The sequence below is a fragment of the Chrysemys picta genome, chromosome 5 (assembly GCF_011386835.1).
Source record: "Chrysemys picta bellii isolate R12L10 chromosome 5, ASM1138683v2, whole genome shotgun sequence".
NCBI lineage: Eukaryota > Metazoa > Chordata > Testudines > Emydidae > Chrysemys > Chrysemys picta.
This window is the reverse complement of record NC_088795.1, coordinates 38,858,631-38,878,660: the sequence shown is the minus strand read 5'-3', so window position 1 is coordinate 38,878,660 and position 20,030 is coordinate 38,858,631. Positions and strand designations below refer to the sequence as shown.

The window sequence follows — 20,030 nt, the reverse complement described above, 5'->3', positions numbered from 1 at the left end:
TACAGCTAACTGAAAATGGGGACTTATGGATAATATATCAAATTCACTTTAACAAACATCAGTTACTTACTGCAGTGGTTACATGAGCTGTTAAGGATTGGTTTCAAAAGATGTCCTTCCTCCCTCAAAACACAGTTAATTATCAAGACAGGCAGGGTAAAAGTCCTAAACCATAAACTCTGTGGTCAGATTTCCTAGACCGGTGGTTTTCAAAATTTTTCATTTACGGACCCTTAAAATTTTTCGAATGGAGGTGCGGACCCCTTTGGAAATATTAGGCAGTCTGCAGACTGTAGGGGTCCACATACCGCAGGTTGGAAATCACTGTCCTAGACATGTTTGAAGAGAGATTGGTCTTTTGACCTTATTTTGTATGGCAAGCATTGTTATTTCTGTTTAGTATTTGTGCAATGGATACATGCAAGAAATAGAAGTTTCTAAGACTTTCCCAAAAATGGAATGTGGAAACATCAAGATATTTATTTAACTGTCTACCTGAAATGAAAAGAGATCAACCCATTGGTGGATCTAGAACTGATCCTGTGGTCCTGGTGTTGGTGGGCAACAAGTATTCACAGCTGGGACAGGACATTATTGCAATCCTAGAATCCAGTAGATTTCAGTATAACATGGAGACTGCAACTGGCAAAGGCAACATTCCAAGTCTTATCAGTAAAGGAAGGGGGCAATATGCACTATTTGTGGAAAATATTTTAAAATATGTAAATATGGATCTATGGCACTGAGACATTTTGGACAGATAGTGTGTGGATTACAGTGTTGGCATGGCTGGTTTTCATAGAGCCAATGAGGACAGTTTCCTTAGTGCCCAAGTAAAAGGCTTTCCATTGCACCTGTATAACAATTTAAGCCTTAAGGACTGTTGTGTAAACCACCATTCTCCTTTACTTCATATTACCAAAGCTTCATAAATTGTAATGGGTCCACTGGCTGGAAAAGACTGGACAATTTTCCAGATTAACCGTTTCACATTAATCAACTTTATTAGCTCAAATAAAATCACTGGGACAAGTCCCACAAGGCATTTCCAGAGTTATTTTAAATGTTACTGTTGTTTGAGATTTGAGACTCAGCGAATTGTATTTGGCAACAACTTGAACTTTTGGCTGCACAAGCTGATCTTTATAGATGCCGTCTCTTTCCTGTCAGGGAAAAAGCTCACATTGTCCTTGGATAAGTACATCCTTGAGAACATAGATGACATCTTTTTTGGGAAGGAGGGTATGAGGATATATGTCAAGGATGTGATGGTAAGAGAGAGAATTTATTAAAGAGTATAACCTTAATTGCCATGGCTTATAGGGTAATTACATTTTACTGCAAAAATTATAGTGCCAAGCAAAAATATAAATTGTGTTAGTGATTGTGAACTATGAACTATACATACAATGATTACCTCTAGCAGTAATGCCAAAGGCACAGCTCCTCAGCTGCATATTTGTCTATTTAGGTCAGCTGAAGATCTGGTCCTTGCTTACCTAACTGTATCTAGAATTTAAGAAGCCATACGTCTTTACTTACTTTCTGTTTATGTACATACAGTTAAGTTTCTGATAAATTGTAATGTTCAATATTCTGCATTCTTACTATAACCAGAATACATTAATCTATGCAATTTAAATCCTGTTGAAATAAAAGTATTTTTTCCCTCTGACTTCAATAAAAGCAAGATTGGAACTGTCCATATTAATGTGACATACATTTAATAAATTACATAAACTGAAAATGTTGAGCATAAATAGATAAACATTGTACTCTGGTTGATATTCATTCAATATAAAGATCGCATAGAGCCTAGAGGTAATATAATTGAAGCATGGCTATTAGGTTTAAAAAAAAAAAATAAGTGAAAATATAAGAACATTTGTTGTGCCGAGTTCTCATAAGCTAATGACAGTTTCACTTATGTAAAAAGATGTGCACATTTTACAGTAGTTTGCTAAAAATAATGATGAGGTAACATTTTCAATTTTCTTTAGATTAAGATCATATATATGCAGCTTGAAATTCTCACATTAGTTCATTTTAACAAAATTAACATTACTCAGGAACTAGTCCTTCAGCCTTTACCCATGTAAGTAATACCTTCTCAAACAATAAATAATGGGACTTTTCAAGGATTAATCATGTGACAATGGGATTTCTTACATGGGTAAGAATTACTCGTGAAAAATATCAACTTCAACCTTCTTTGTTAATTTGTTTTCTGAAAACCATTTTATTAACACAGCTGGTTATTTGTACAGTGCTCAACAGTGGGCAGATTCCTTCCTAGGTGATAAGTTTATTCCCCAAAACTTAATATGAATCAAATCATGTGACAAGGGACAGGAAGAAGTGTGAGTTGGAAAAGATCAGAGTGGCACAGTTATTTTTCCACCTTGAGAAGTAGACTCAGTCCTTGTGTTAGCATGTGTCAGGTACATTTTTCAAGCCCTGGCTATTAAGAAAATCTCTTCAGAAAGGCCTTGTCCTATCTGTCTTTCCTCTTTTTGATCCTTTGGAGATAACTGCCAAAAACATTGATAGTTATTTTTAAGATTATAAAGCAGGTCAAACACTGACTACACAGCTCTACAGCCAAAATGCTTCTGAAATAAATGTAGTCAAACTTTACTAATTCTGGGTAACTGAGAACAAAAATAATGCTTAAAATTGTTGATTGGCTCTAGTTTTCAAGATATGCTATTGGATCAGTATATACGACCCTTGACTTGGGAATCGCGGAGGATAAGTGAGTTATAAAGGGAAGGGATCTCAATTTAAACCAGAAATGACTAAAATACATCTTTGACTGGATCTAGGAATAAATCTATGACTGGGTTTGGACAGTACTTGCTTTTTAGGCAAAACAATGAATGATGCAATCTGAAGCTGATATTGCATCATACATGATATGAATTGCATTATGTTATTCCTAGAAGTCATGGATGATGCAATCATAACGAAGCTTACATCACTCTGCTGAACAAATTGCCCTATATCAGCTCTAGAAATCATACAGTGTCGTGCTCTCTTATTTGTCAGTGTTTGATTTTGCAAAGGGACACATTTCTGTTTAGCCAAAGTGAGCAGAGATGCCTCGTACTTGTGTGAACAGTGCAGATAACTTCTGCTATGTTTGTGGTGAAGTGATTTTTGCATCACAAAAGCGCAGTATAACCACTATGGTTAAGAAAGCCTATCACCTTTATTTTGGCTGCAAAAATGGAGATCAGGACAAGAGGTGGGCCCCACACATATGCTGCAACACTTGTGCAACAAATCTTCACCAGGAAAAGGAAATCTATGCCTTTTGCAGTGCCAATGATTTGGAGAGAGCCAACAGATCATACAAGCAATTGTTACTTCTGCATGGTGCCTCCAGTTGGGAAAGGTGTGTCAAAGAAGAAAAAGTGGACTGTGCATTATCCAAACATTCCATCAGCTATATGCCCAGTACCCCACAGATAAGGACTGCCGGTTCTTGATGCACCAGAATCATTCTCACTTGAGTCAGACGAGGAAGAGGAAGAGGATGAAACTTCTGGTCCTGAACCATCAATGTCACAGGACCCACATTTTCTCCCATCCTCCTCCTCTGAACCACACCTCATAACACAAGGTGAACTGAATGACCTTGTCAGCGATTTGGAACTACCCAAGAGTAAGGCAGAGCTGTTGGGCTCCAGACTACAGCAGTGGAATCTCCTGGCAGGTGATGTTAGGGTTTCCATGTTCCATGACCGTCAAAAGGATCTTGTCCCATTCTTCTTCATGGAAGGTGATCTTGTAGCCTGCAACAACATCGATGGTGTGATTGCAGCCCTCAACATGGTTCACGATCCAGATGAGTGGAGACTGGTCATTGATTCATCAAAGACGAGTCTTAAAGCTGTTTTACTGCATAATGGCAATGTTTTGCCATCAATTCCAGTTGGTCATGCAGTCCATCTGAAGGAAACCTATGACAACATGAAACAACTTTTGAGGTGCATAAACTATGACCAACATCAGTGGCAGCTTTGTGGCAATTTGAAGGTTGTTGCTCTCTTGCTTGGTCTGCAGACTGGATACACAAAGTACTGCTGTTTTCTCTGCGAATGGGATAGTCATGCAAGAGATTCCCACTACATCAAGAAAGATTGGCCACTCCGACAATCATTGGAGCCTGGGAGGAAAAGTGTTCAGCATCCATCACTTGTTGAATCAAGGAAGATTTTGTTACCACCCTTACACATCAAGCTGGGTCTGATGAAGAACTTTGTCAAGGCCATTGACAAAACACAAGCAGCTTTCAAGTACCTCCGTGGAAAATTTCCAAGGTTAAGTGAAGCTAAGATAAAGGAAGGTGTCTTTGTTGGTCCTCAGATTCGTGAACTTCTTCGAGATGATGCATTTGACCATGCACTGTGTGGCAAGGAAAAGACGGCATGGAAAGTCTTCCAGTTAGTGGCAATAAATTTTTTTGGAAACAACAAGGCAGACAACTACAGGTTGTTGGTGGAAAACCTCCTCAAGGCATACAAGAGCCTTGGTTGCAACATGTCACTAAAGATACATTTTTTGCACTCTCATCTAGATTTTTTTCCACCAAACTGCGGAGCAGTGAGCGACGAGCACGGCGAGTGATTTCACCAGGACATTGCAACAATGGAGAAACGGTATGATGGCAAATGGAGCCCATCAATGCTTGCAGACTATTGCTGGACAGTGACAAGTGATGCTCCATTTAATGAATACAAGAGACAAGCCAAGAAGCGCCGAGTAGACACTGAATAGGACTAAACTATGTACATAATAGTTTTTTGCCTTTTGTTTCATAATAAATTTTATTTCTATAACCCTTTTGCTGATTTTTAAAGTGTTACATAAACAGGACCGGTGAACTATTATCATGTAAAGCAACCATAAACGCATGAAAAGACCTAGGTTTACAATTTATGATTAAAACTGTACTATCTCTACACAATAAACATAGACATAAAATGTAAAAACTTAAATATCTTAGAAGCAGTAGCCAATCAGTTGTTTTAATTGTCATATTTGAATTCAGCACATCAAAATACATAATAAATAGCACATTTTATCTCTGAAGCAGACGACTTCTCAAAAATTGTAGACCAGTGCTATTTCAACAGGACCAATTCCTGTGAGTAGAAGTGTCAGCTTTTGAAAATTGTATAAAGTATTTTCAGCAAATCAGTTTTCCCTCTGCCAGACAAAAATAAGCCTGCTGATACTGAGTACCTCATTGCTGCATGTGGGTTTGGGGACCAAGGACCTTATCTTGAATGGGCAGGACCCTGCACCATTTCAGAGCCTCTTTGACTCTGTTAAGGCTGCATGCAAGGGTAAGGTCCAACTTGCAGTCCTGGGGCCTTAGAATGTGACATGTCCTAGCAGAACCTCTTGTCATGAGCCACGCGCAGGTATAGCTTGTTAGGTTTGGACATCTGGGGTGAAATTTTACACTGAAGTCAATGGCAAAACTCCAGTAGGAGTCCAGGATGTCAACTTTCATATTCAGTAAAGATATTCTTTGCATTGGATGTCTCCTCAAACAGTATTATTTTAAAGTAGTGTTGTTTCTATACCACATAGAGATATGTATAGCAAAAATCTAATATTTGAACTATGAAAATGAATTTAATGATGTGAACAAAACTATATTAAAGGCTCTCTGTATCAATACTTTTACTATCTGTTTGTTTTGTAAGCACGAGTTCCTCTAATTAGCCTTCCATATTTGTGTGCATGTTAGGCCTTATCTGCATTGTGCACTAGCACTGGTTACACTATAACACCGATGGCCAGGTTGTCTAAATGCTGAACTCGCTAGGGCTCCCAGACTGATGAGCTAGTCCTAAAAACTCAATTTATACATAAGCTCTGCATTCGTATGAGCTGCAAAAATTACAGATAACAGACTAAATGTTCAAGAATAGGATCCTAAAATTAGGAGCCTAAGTCTATATTCAAGCATCTAAAGACAGGATTATCCAAAATGCTTAAGTGATTTAGGAGCACACATTGACTTCAATAGGACTTGTGCTACTAAATAATTTACGCACTTTTAAAAATGTCATTTTTAGCTGCTTAAATATGGATTTAGGTGCCTAACTTAAGGCTCCGGCTTTTGAAAATTGTGGCCCTTTTCTTCAAACCTGTATGACTCATGCCCTAATATCTTGACTGTAGTTTCTCATTACTAGTTACTAGATGCATATGTTCATCAGAGAGAGCCACTCAAGAATGGAAAAATCATGAAAGGGACTCTTTGGGTTTCCATAGATCTCTTGTTAAAAATCTGCCACCATGCTGAAGAGAAGTTTGGGATGTTTTTCTTGCCTGTGATGTGATTGACCCTACTCTGTGGGCTGTTAAATTATCCTGGAGATTATAAATATACACAGAGAGAAAAATATTCTCCCCCTCCCGTCCAAAAAAACAGTTTTGTTGCCTTTATAGTGGACCAGATTGTGCCAGATGGTAGAAACTTTAAAAAAACATTGCTGGAGGAGAAAAGCCCCAGATCCTCCTAAAAGGTCTTTTCCTTTTCTTTAAGTTACATATGTTGAATGCTCTGCCATATTGTCAGTTTTTTCAGCATGTTTTTCAGCAAAAGCACTCTCAGTAAAAAGAGCAGCTTCATATGTTTGTTTGCCCAGTAATATTGCCTCCTTTCTTGGTTCTCCTCTCCTCTACAAGTACATGTATCAGATTACATTGTTTTGTAACAAGCTAAGGAGGAAACCATTTGTTAAAATACTAGCAGCATATCACTGTTGTGATCTTTCCCTACTCCTACTTGTGGAGCTCGAAGTTTAGTTCCAGAGCCTTCTGTGGTGAATATTTTCCAAGATGGTTTGCTAGCTTTCCTGGTGTATTCAGCTGCCAAAATACTATGTGAGTTTTCCAAAATGAAAACTACCAGTAGTTGGTTGAAGAAGTTCCTTCTTTTTGTTCAAGGGCAATCAGATTGCTTGATTGGAGATTTTTTTTTTTTTAACCGTGTTGTTGTTGAATCCCATAAGGTTCTCTGCACCTGCTCAGCAGCTAGCTAAACAGCCTCCTGTGGAAGGAGTTTCAATAGGATACCCTTTAAAACCTCACCCTTTGGAGCCTGGTAGTGAGAAATAGATAGTGCTACAATAAAGAAGTTGGTAATATTGGTCTATGTAGAGAAATAGAGAAGTCATAACAGATAGCCTTATAAAGAGGCTAACACATTTTATTAACACATAGACATTAAAAAAAAAACAGGTGGAATCTGACAAGATATGTGAAATTACTTTTTGTCATTTTAATTAATTTGCACCCATGTCTGGTAGATAATTTCATGCCACAAATAATTGATCAGGGACTGAAGTAGAAATGAACAATTCAGGCTGTGGTTTAAAGGGAATTAATTCTTAATTAAGTTGGCTTACTTTGGATTTTCATCTTTAGGGAAAATCAGCTGCTAAGCATTTGAGATATCTTCACTTAATTTAATATTAGGAAAAGCTTTCATGAGAGATTTAAGGCACTTTGCACATTAAGTAGATCAGGATGAAGTACCTGAATCAAAGGTCAGGAACAGAATTCATGTTGACATTTAGGGGTGTAGTATATTACACTTTTCAATATTACAGAATCACCACTGGATTGGGTCGATCTCAATTTATACCAAGGAGTGAGGTAGAGCTGGAAAGTCCAGAAGTCTGTGTTTGTAAAGGAAGACATGAATTAGTCCAAAAGAGATTTTTGTGTGTGAAGAACTGCTCTTTGGTGTTTTCCTTAGATATTTCTATTAAGAATTTCCAGAAAGTGTAAATAAATTTTCATCTTTCAAATACAATATGCAGCTATCTATTTTAATTTTTTTTACTGGCACTTTAGACATTGCTCAGATAAGTTTTACTTCCTTAAATTCTGTATTCAGACTTATACTTATTCACTGTCACTTTTAACAAATGGATTTTTGTGCTAATTTTCAGACCTACTTTACAACACAGTGGCATCCCTTTGGCCAGATCGGAGTCTTGCAGGTTGTTTCTGTTAGGGAAGTTAATGATGGAGTTGGGTATCTCTGATGCAATCCTTTTATTTACAAAAAATGTACAAGACGCTGTTTCCCTGAACACAAGAGGAATCAAACAGCAGGACACAGTTTCTTTGCTCCAAGCTCCAAGCCATTTTTAGGCAGCACTCAGCCCTAAAAGTTGTGTTTCTAGGCTTTTCTCTGGGCCCTGCTCCCAGGGCTGGCGCTTCCATTTAGGCGACCTAGGCGGTCGCCTAGGGCACCAGGATTTGAGGGGGTGGCATTTTGCCGCCCTTGGCGGCAATTCGGCGGCGGGGGGTCCTTCTGCGCTCCGGGTCTTCGGCAGCAATTCTGTGGTGGGTCCTTCACTCGCTCCGGGATCTGTGCCCCGGGAGCGCGGAAGGACCCCCCACTGCAGAATTGCCGACGATGACTGGGAGCGCAGAAGGACCCCTGCCTAGGGCGCCAAAAACCCTGGCGCTGCTCCTGCCTGCTCCCGAAAATAGGCGCCGACTCCGAGAAAAATTAGTGGGTGCTTAGCACCCACCAGCAGCCAAGCTCCTCTCCCTCCCCCCACTCCTGCCCACTGGCAGCCCCCGCTGATCAACTTCTCCCCCACCCTCCCAGCACCTCCTGAGCACTGCAGAACAGTAGTTCAGCAATATGCAGGAGGTGCTGGGAGGGTGGAGGAGGAGCAGGGATGGGGCACACTCAGGTCAGGGGGCGGAATGAGGTAGGGCGAGGGTGGAGCAGGGCTAGGAAGAGGCAGGGCGGGGGTGAGTCCTTGGGGGTGGGGGAAGGGGTAGAGTGGGGATGGGGCTTGGGGCTGAGTGGGGGTTGAGCACCCCTGGGGAAAATTAGAAGCTGGTGTCTGTGTTCCAGCACTTATTCAGGCTGTGTCTGGTGCCTCCATGCTGCATTCTTTCTCAGCTTCTCTGGTCTTCCTGACATTTCTCTCACAGACACACAAACCTTTACTGGACAGTAGATAGCAAAACCCCTTCACCCATCCAGGTTGGATATTAGGAAACACTATTTCACTAGGAGGGTGGTGAAGCACTGGAATGCATTACCTAGGGAGGTGGTGGAGTCTCCTTCCTTGGAGGTTTTTAAGGCACGGCTTGACAAAGCTGGGATGATTTAGTTGGGAATTGGTCCTGCTTTGAGCAGGGGGTTGGACTAGATGACCTCTTGAGGTCCCTTCCAACCCTGATATTCTATGATTCTATGATTCATAGGCCATTGTTTTGGGAGGTGAGGTGTCCAGGTTCTGGGGTGGAGGTTCCTATTATTTCAGCTATCTAGTTATGTAAAGGAGCTTAATGGCTTCTTACAACTATTTTAAATGAAAGGTGGTGGTTCTATCCCTGTTTCAAAGAGGTTTAACCCAACCAGAAACATGGAAAAAGTCTATCTAAAAATGAATGTGAAGGGAGGTTTAGATATGTATTTCAAGTGATTGCAGCATTTTATAATGATACATTTCAGATTTTTTTTAAAGCCATAAATACATATATCTCTAAAAATCTAGTAGCATCAGCCAAGGTGAAAAAGAGAAGTACATTGACTGATTTACACAGGTTTTAATGTGTAATTATGGGTCATATTTTTAAATGTATATAGGTGCCTAAAAATTTAGATAGACTCGCTAAATCGACTCCCACTGCATCAATCGCAGCAGTGTCGATCCCCGGCAAGTGTAGATATGGCTGAGTGTCCATGGTGTTTACCTTCCACCCTGAGGAATCCCTTTGCAGAAGTCCCCACTATTCAGCTGAAATGGCATAGGTATATTAACATTGTTGCATGCACAGAGGTCAGTATTGTCCCTTGTTGTTTTTCTGGCCTGACAGCCTGATTCTGATATACTCTCCAGCACAAGGAGAGAGTCATGATGTCATTGATTCTGTCTGATGTGCCCTCCCCCTCTAGTACAAGTCTGATTGAATCTTTCTGAGACCTTCCTTTGCTCTTGCACAAACTGCTAAAATGGCTCAACTTGCTACATTCCTTGCAATGCCGTCCTAACATGGGGCGCTTCTCCTTGACCTGTTCATGCTGTCTCCCGCAGTTAGTGCATCTCACTAAGGGAATGGATTCCCTCCCTTCCCCCATTTCTCCTTTGTTGCTGTCTCAGGAGCAGTATGCTAGAGTGTAGATTTAAAGCACACTAGCTACTATGTACTAACTCCCCGTGTGGACACACTTATTGTGCACTAAGAATGACATCGGGCTGTTTAGCTTCATACACTACACACTTCTAGTTAATGTTTGGGATCTTGCATTTAGTTCTCATAAAATAGAAAAAAATAGAATTTCTATTCACATTTAAAATAAAACTGTCTGAAGGGGAATAAAAATCTCAAAGGAGCAGTTGGATGCAACATAGTCGTGTAGCAGTCACTGTGCATAAGGCAGTAACATACGAATCCAATTCCTCCCCTTCAGATTGGGATATAGTGAAAAAACGTTGTTGTTCCACAGTTTCATTCTGCTTTGAGAAATGATAGGTCCCCACAGCTCCTAGGAATACGTGTGGCTTCAAGCAGTGCTGAGTGTCAGACTGGTGCAGATCTGTCTGCCTTGTTCCACAAAAACGTAAAATACTTTCCTGCTGTGGTCATCTTCCTGCATGGCCTGTGCATAGCTGGAATTCCTCTTTCCATTGGCTCCACTATGGGACTAGATTTGTGTCTGCAGAGTCCAGGGCTCCAGGTGGCTTAGACAAAGTTCTGTGGCTCACTCAGCCAGCTGCTGCACAGCAGAGGACTCACCCGCTCAGACGCTGTCACCATGTTTAATTTCGGAAGAGTGAATCTGAAAGCAGATTAAGTTGCACAAGTGGATTAAAAGATGGCTAATTGATAGGTCCCAAAATGTAATTGTAAATGGGAATCATCATCAATTAGGGGTGGTTCTTCTGGGTCCTTCAGGGATCAGTTCTTGGCCCTATGCTATTTAACATAAAATCATCACTGATATTGTTTGTAGATGACACAAACTGTGGAACTGGTAAATAATGAAGAGGACAGGTCACTAATACAGAGCAATCTGGATTACTTGTTAAACAGGGCTCAGCAAACAATATGTGTTTTAATATGGCTAATGTGTAAATATGTACAACTAGAATCAAAGAGTGTAGGCCACACTTACATGGTGGGGGACTTTATTCTAGGAAGCAGTGACTCTGAAAAAGATTTGGGAGTTGGGCTGAATAATCAGTTGACCATGAGCTCCCAGTGGAACACTGTTGACAGGAAAGCTACTGGACTCCTGAGATGCATAAATAGGATAATATTGAGTAGGAGTTGAGAGATTATCTTTACCTCTGTTTTTGGCCCAGGTGTGACAATTGCTGCAACACTGTTTCCAGTTCTGGTGTCCACAATTCAAGATGATTCAGAGAAGAGCCACGAGAATGACTGAAGGATTAGAACACATACCTTATAGTTAAGATCAATCTATTTAGTTTAACAAAGAGAAGGTTAAGGGGTGACTTGATTAAAATCTACACATACCCATATGGGAAACAAATATTTAATAATGGGCTCTTCAGTGATCCAATGGCTGGAAGTTGAAGTTAGACAAATTCAGACAGGAAGTAAGGTTATCAAGGGTCATGGTGGATTCTCCATCACTGGCAATTTTTTAAATCAAGATTGGATTTTTTTTTCTAAATGATCTGCTCTAGGAATTGTTTTGGAGCAAGTTTTATGGTCTGTGTTATACAGGAGATAAGATTAGATGATCGTAATGACCCTTCTGGCCTTGGAGTCAATGAAACTATGAAAGTGGAACTTTATTAAACCCTGTGGACTTCTCTGTCCGTGTGGCTGAATTGCTTCCAGCCTAAATCCCTGTTTCCTGTTCCACTAGCATTCCCTTAATAACAGTCCCTCCAGGGAACTTGGGCCTTCTGATTCCAGTTCCACTGATCATGATACATCTCATCAATCATACATCTCAGGCAAAAGAAATGGGCCATGGAGAGTGTCCTGAAAGCAAAAGATGTGGGTCATTTTGGAAAAAAGGTAAGTAAAATCTAGGAAACCTTACAAAAGAGCCATCTTCTTTTCTTTTAAAGTATGGGGGGAGGAGTCTCGCTTGGGTGCTATGCTGATTACAGCTCCTACAGCATAGCAAGAGGGAGAGAGAGAGAACTGATCTCTCAAAAGGGCAGGTCCCAAATCATGTTAGCAGGGGTTGAAGTAAAGTAAGTGCTACACGGTGTGACAATGTACATTGTGGGGGTGCAACTTCTAAAGTGCAAAGTAGTCTGTGTTAATTGGTCCATTTAGACTCTGCTGGTGTGCACTAAAGGTCCCTTGTGTTTTAATATAGTGCACAGTACATTAAAGAGCAGTAGGGAATCTGTAGCATGCAACAGCAAGATCTACATGGACCAGTTAGTGCATAACACATTAGTGTGCTAGAAATCACATGCCTGTAGACTGCATTAGTGGGATTACTATGTAGACAAACCCTAAACAAATAGATTATTTCACCTATGAAAAGCACATTTGATATTAAATAATATTTATTGTTGGTATGTTTTGTTTTGATTGTTTAAATGCATTATTTATTTTGGCTTCATGGTCAGTTTCTCACTTCCTTTTAGTGACTATCCTATTATGAGACTTAGTTTTAAAGTAAGTCAGCCAAAGTAATCATTTTTCCCCATAGATAACAATGCAAAAACTATTCTTTATCTTTTTCATGTAAAACCTAAGGTAGAAGTCTTGTACTTCTTCTGTATGTGTTGCAAAACAGCTTGCTCTCTCATCTCTCTCTAGACCACAAATTTATAAAATTAAGTGCGTAACATGATTAATTTCTTAAAGAGTTTGCAGAGATCAGGAACTGGGGCAGTCCTGCCAACTTATGATTTTATTGCATGTGTCTTGAAGTTATGTATTAAAAAAAAAACCCTGTGAATCATCTAAAGCAGGGGTAGGCAACCTATGGCATGTGTGCCAAAAATGGTACACAAGCTGATTTTCAGTGGCACTCACACTTCCCGGGTCCTGGCTACCTGTCCGGGGGGGGGCTCTGCATTTTAATTTAATTTTAAATTAAGCTTCTTAAACATTTTAAAAACCTTATTTACTTTACATACAAGAATAGTTTTTGTTATATATTATAGACTTATAGAAAGAGACCTTCTAAAAATGTTAAAATGTATTACTGGCACGCAAAACCTTAAATTAGAGTGAATAAATGAAGACTCGGCACACCACTTCTGAAAGGTTGCCGAACCCTGATCTAAAGTATGCTTCTAGCCCTCTTGGTTGTGAAAAAAGGCTGGGAAATGTGAATCCTAAAGACTCAAAAAACAGAAGGCAAATAAAAAGACCCAAACTCTATTATTTTTAAAAATCTTATGATTTTAAGCTAATCTCATGATTTTTGGGCATCACCCAATTTCTTAACTCTTGGGGTTGTCAACACTGCTGAGGACACAAAGAGAAGTTTAAGGACTCTGAAGTTGGAGATGTTTCTTTGGCACTTCCTGGATAAAAGGACATTTTCTCATTGCTGCCAAATGTGTTCTTATAAGTGGAAGGCATTGAATGGAATTATTTCAATAGATACAAAAGCAATTTTAAAAACTTCTTAGAAAAAAGCACTCTTCTCATGGCTGTTCCTTTCCAGGCTGCAAGGCAGTTGCAAAATAAATAATTTAAGAAGGAAAAACAAACGAGAATAATAATATACCATCCTTTCTTTCACCATATGAGAGTGGGCCATTTTAGTTTTCATGTTCTCCCCTTGACAGACAAAGAAAGTTCTTGTATTTTCCTTGGAGCTTATCAGCCTATTTAATGACTCCAGCTAGAGGTAGTTTAGCCTTTAATTAAAATACAATTTTCAGTTTTTTTAGTGCATTAATGAGACAGCAAAAATGAATTCATTGAAAGGGGAATGGATATCTAGACCTTACAGCAGTGAAAGTTAGAGGCTCATTAGCAGCTAATTATGCAAAACACAGTAGATAAATAAAGCTGTTATGGTGTAAAAAAGCCTCAGTGCATTACCTAATGACATAAAATGTTTACAGTCTGTATTGGTAAGATATAATGTCTTACTGAAATTATTAATGACATATTTAACAGTAACACAGCTTGAATCACAATTGCTTTACAGGTACAAGCTTGAAGGCAAGGAAACATAAACACAAACTATAGTTACTGGTTCTGTGGTCAGTATGACAATCTCAGAAATCTTAGGAGGAACTTATATGTTTTATGGATAGCTGCAAAAGATGAGATACAGTCAATTTCTGAATAGGGCAGAGTTTAACACTTGGTATTATAGCCAAGATTTTCAAAAGTAACTAGTGATTTTGGAGCTAGATCTACAGAGGGAGTTAGGTGTGTTTTGCCACTTTAGGCATATACGTTCAAAATTTAAATCCTCAAAAGCCCCACTCATGTGTCGCCTAACCTTCCCAAGCCTCCTAAGGGATTTCATCAGTGGAAAATTAGTTACCTAAAAATCTGCCACTGGACATGCACACAGTCCTCACACCCAGGCCTAAAACTAAGCCCAGGCAGGAACCTCAAACTAGGTGTTGCCCTGCCCATTTTGCCTATAGGGTCCAATCCAGTAGCCAATCTACTGAGACCACCTAACAGACTGGGCTCCATACAAAATGCCACCAATGCTGAAGGACGAAGTGTTGGTGGTACCCATTCCACCTTATAACTTTTAGCCCAGTGGTTAGAGCACTCACTGTGTCTTCCCACATCCTGAGTATGCGTTCCCCCCTCTGGCTGATGGGAAGCAGGGATTTGAACTCATCTCCAACAGGACTATAAAATCATTTTCACTCTCTCTGCTTTAATGCACATTTAATTATTTATTTATTCAAAGTGGAATGGCCTCAACAGAACAGATTGAGAGAGCCCCACATTAAAATATCCCATAGTCCATTGGTTAGGGCACTCACCTGGGAGGTGGAAAACCCCAGTTCAAATCTTTTCTCCTCAATAGGCAGAGGGGGAAATTAGACCAGGGTGGTTTGAGCATTGGCCCGCTAAACCCAGGGTTGTGAGTTCAATCCTTGAGGGGGCCATTTTGCGATCCGGGAAAAAAACAAAACAAAAAAACTGTCAGGGTCCTGCTAGTAAAGGCAGGGGACTGGACTCGATGACCTTCAAGGTCTCTTCCTGTTCTATGAGATAGGTATATCTCCATAATGTTCTAACCACTGGGCTAAAGGTTATCAGGGAGGAGTTGTCATTGTCATCCTCCTCAGCCATTTTGAGTTAGGCAGGTACCTGCATTGTTCTTTCAAGAAACGGTAAGGTGCCTCTATACCCGGAGAGGGCACCTAATTCTCCCCATGCATTGTATCATGAGCCTAGCAACCTAACTCAAGGCTGTGGATTCCACGAGGTGGTACAGTGCCTAGAAATTAGGTGTTTCAATGCTGAGTGAATCTAGCCCATGATACTATTTTTGGGTCCAAGTTGATATATCTTAAAAGGTCCTGATTGTCTGAAAGTACTGAGCATCCATCCTCTGAAAACCAAGCCCAGGTGTCTCAAGTTTGGCACCCAAAATCACTAGTTATTTTTGAAAATCTTGCCCACATGTGACTTAGAAAAAAAAATGGTTCAGTAGATGGCCATTAAAGTGTACACAGCCAAGACTGAAATGTACACAAAACACAAAGTTGTTAAAGGTAATTATTAAATTACAAAGGCACACAGATGCTTGAGAAATATATAGTTGAAACAATGGTTTCACAGCGGGTTCAATAACATCCTTGGTAAAACAAAAACTAAGGATTTTTTTTTTCACTACCAAGCAGATGAGTGGGAGTCCTAATAATAATAATAATAATTATGAAGAAACAAGATTATGGAAGCCCCACTAAGATTAAGGATATAAACTACAATATTAAAATATGAGGACATAGATATAGTACAATGAAAAACAGTCTCAGTAGTAGTGGAGGTATGGAAACAAATAATATACTGAATGCGGAGTTGGTCTAGCACATCATAGTTAATTTGGATATAAGTAGGGAAAATATTGTGGTGGGGGGGGAAGAGAGGGTGAGAAGGGAGATGAGAGGTTTATGCAAATAGAAAAGGCCTGTAAAATGACTTGACCATTAGTCATGATGATTCCAATTACCATTATATTGACTAGGAACCACAGAATCAATTAGATGTTTAAAAATACAAAAAAGAGCTATTTCCTTGCTCAATTTGTTCAGAGTCAACAAGCTCAGAGCCTGTTCCAGAAAATTGTTTTCGGTGAAGCAAAATGAATGTCTTGTTATGGGTACGTAAACTGAACTGCTTTTTAGCTGTTCTGTATTTTATTTTTCACCTGTAATATTTGGTTGTCTTGTCTATAGGCATTTTTTGTGCCGCAGAGTAAGTCTGCCATTCTTTATTGAGTCCATTTATTTTTCTGAGAAGCACTGCATGCTGGATAAATAAAAAGGAGACCAGGACAGCCTCAGTTGTAGGCTACAGCTAGGAAATAGAAGAAGTTTTGTTACCTTGTTTCTGTACATAAGATAAATGCTTTATTAGGAACTTAAGATCACTCTTGCTGCTCAGTAAGATATCATATTTTTATGCTATATCCTATGGCATTCTCCAGCAGAATTGATATTAAATTCTGTGGGATGGTGTGAAGGGACATGTCCTCACTCTGGTGGAGAAGAAACTAACATGCCCTTCTGGGCCTGTTAACAAGGTATACCTGCAAACCTTGTTCTGCCTAGAGGTGGAGGAGCTTAAAAAGTGAAAATCTGCCGTGTGCAGGGAAGCGGTAAGCAAGCACAACAACAACAACAAAAGGAGGAGGGCTGCTCCACCTCAGAGACTGCTGACAACAGAGATAGGTCAGCTGAGAAGGAGACAATATGTCCCCAAAGGAGGGGCTGGAGGTAGACCTCACTAAGACCCTGATAGAGCAAGCTCATTCAGCTGATTCCAGAAAGACTGCCTCGGAGACAGGCCATCTTTTCCTTTCTTTGTTTCCTTCTGATTCCCCTGTCTCATAAGGGAAAGAGAGGAGAGAGGATCTTTTTTGTGTCTGTTTATTTGACTCGGGGAACCCCACATGTGCTATGAACTGGGGGGGAAAGGACAGCATAAATGACTGACAGTGGGGTCAGCAGGAGGTGTGAGGGATCCCCAACTCTCCACAAATGGTCCAAAATATTATCTATAGGCTATTTCTAGAAAGGGTTTTCTGTGATATGAACACGGTTAGATATGTGCTCTGCACAGTATTGTAATCTGCCCCCAAAGGGCTAACTATGTCTGAGTGGGTTACAGATGAGTTAGTTCAAACATAATTTGTGCTTTGTATTCAAGTTGTCTAAAATGGACAAAATATGTACATTTTTGCACGTAATATTCTTCTCTGCCTCTGTCAAAAACTGGAGATATTCTTGCTGAACAACAAGCTGGTTAGACTGTTGCTTTTTATCTAATCAAACCTTGGAGCTTCTGTGTTTTTAAATAAAAGTTAAGGATTGGCTACGGAATTCCAGGTAGGTGCTGTGTGATTCTTCAGTACACAACAGGCAATTTAGAGCTGGCCTACCCAGGGAAATTAGGTTTCAGAGTGGTAGCTGTGTTAGTCTGTATCAGCAAAAAGACTAGGAGTACTTGTGGCACCTTAGAGACTAACACATTTATTTGAGCATAAGTTTTTGTGGGCTAAAACCCACTTCATTGGCTGCATGCAGTGGAAAATACAGTAGGAAGATATATATACACAGAGAACATGAAAAAATGGATGTTGCCATACTAACTATAATGAGATTAATAAATTAAGGTGGGTTATTATCAGCAGGAGAAAAAAACTTTTGTAGTGATAATCAGGATAGCCCATTTCCAACAGTTGACAAGAAGGCGTGAGTAACAGTAGGGGGGAAAAAGTAGCCTGGGGAAATAGGTTTTACTTTGTGTAATGACCCATCAACTCCCAGTCTTTATTCAAGCCTAATTTAATGGTGTCCAGTTTGCAAATTAACTCCAATTCTGCAGTTTCTCATTGGAGTCTGTTTTTGAAGTTTTTTTGTTGGAGTATTGTGACTTTGAGGTCTGTAATTGAGTGACCTGGGAGGTAGAAGTGTTCTCCGACTGGTTTTTGAATGTTATAATTCTTGACGTCTGATTTGTGTCCATTTATTCTTTTGTGTAGAGACTGTCCGGTTTGGCCAATGTACAAGGCAGAGGGGCATTGTTGGCACATGATGGCATATATCACATTGGTAGATGTGCAGGGAAGTTAGTGCGTAGTATGCTAGAGTGTGGATTTAAAGCATGCTAGCTACTTTACCCTAACATCCTGTGTGGATGCCCTGAATGCACTAAGAATGCCATCAGGCTGTTTAGCTTAATACACTTTAAAAGTATATTAATCTAATATGCACAAAGGCTTCACTAAAAATATTCCCTGTCTCATTAACAATATATTGAGCTTAATCCTATACACTTCTAGTGTTGAGAAAGCAACAGAGTCCAATGTGGTACAAATGAGTTTTAATGAACAGTTTTAAAAACAGAAATAATCTCACAGCATTCCTTGATTATGAGTACCTGCATTATTAATTACTGTAATTTATGTTACTATTTTAGTAGCACCTATATATAGTATCACAATCCAGTACAGGGGTCTGGAGGTGGGGATCCTCAGTTAGTGCCTGGGATTCTCACTTTAAGACACCCCTTTCCCGGAGGCAACAATACATTGGCCTGCAGCCCTTTGTCCATAACCTGCAGTGTTGTTCAGGCCCATCCATACAGCCCCCCTATTACGGGCCACTGCTGGCTGTCCACCAGTTGCAGCTACTACTGGCCACCTTTGCCAGCAACCAGCTGCTTCCCAGCCTGGCTCTCAGCCCTTCAGTCCTACCTCCAAGTTGCTTGGGCTTCTCTCCACAGCCAGATTCCATGCTTCGGCCTCCACATCCTACTCAACTGCAGCCTTTGTCTCCCTCCTGACCTTGGCTGGAAGCATTATGGTCTTCAGCCCTCTGCTAGCTGGATGTTGCAGTGGGAGTTAACACAATGCCCACTAAAGAGACAACAGGTTCATTAATATATTAATGCTAACTATGCAAAAGTAAAAGGCAGAAAGTGAGAATCAGGAAGAGGTAGAGAACAAAAGGCAGCCAGATAACTAGAAAATGTTCTTAATGGGAAAAATACACAGACTGGTATTATAAGGATTGACGTTAGAATACTAAATTTTTATTGTTTATAGCTGATATGGAAGATGGTGCTAGAAGGCAAGATATTTCAGTTTGAAGACAATAGTAAATGAGGATAGCAAACCAGAAGAAGAAGGCATGCAGAAAGATTTAGATCATTTAAGTATATGGATTAATAGAGTGAAAATGGCTAACTATCGGATAAACAAAGATAAATGTTGAATAATGAGTCCTCTTAGATCAAGGAATTAAAGATATGCTATCTGCTAAAGAGTAATGTGCTGTAGTATCCTGGCCAGGAAGACGATTTAGCAATTATAAAGTCCCTCAAATCCAAGGAAGTATAAGCATTAAACCAGACTGACATATACCAGAACATACAGTTTATTTTTTTTTAAATTCAGTCCAGTGACAGATTAGAATATTTACACTCATTTGTAATATGCAAGCCACAGACACAAAACTAATTGATAAATTTCTGCCAGGCTTTTCAGAGTTATCACTACTAATTGGCTGTCTCGTAAAATAAAGTAGAGGGAGGGGAAAAATCCCTACCTTCTTAGTTTGTGGAGAAAACAGATTACAATATAGACCATTTAAAGTGCTTAAAACATTCAGTATGGAGGGAAAATGTGCACAGTGGAGAATCTTGCAACAAAGCAATAAGAATGCAGTGTCACTAAGTACAAGTCAAATGGAAATGAGGAAACTAAGAAGAGTGGGTAAAATGGGCCCAAGGGTGTCTCTCTTATTAGGATATGTACAATCCCTATTGGGATATGTACATACAAATACTTAGATAAAAATCTACAA

General features: G+C 39.7%; 1 pseudogene; it reads left to right on the top strand.

Moving 5' to 3' along the window:
• Positions 1-395: 395 nt before the first annotated feature.
• LOC101936158 (bifunctional heparan sulfate N-deacetylase/N-sulfotransferase 4-like) overlaps positions 396-20,030 on the top strand; it is a 55,305-nt pseudogene continuing 35,670 nt past the window's right edge.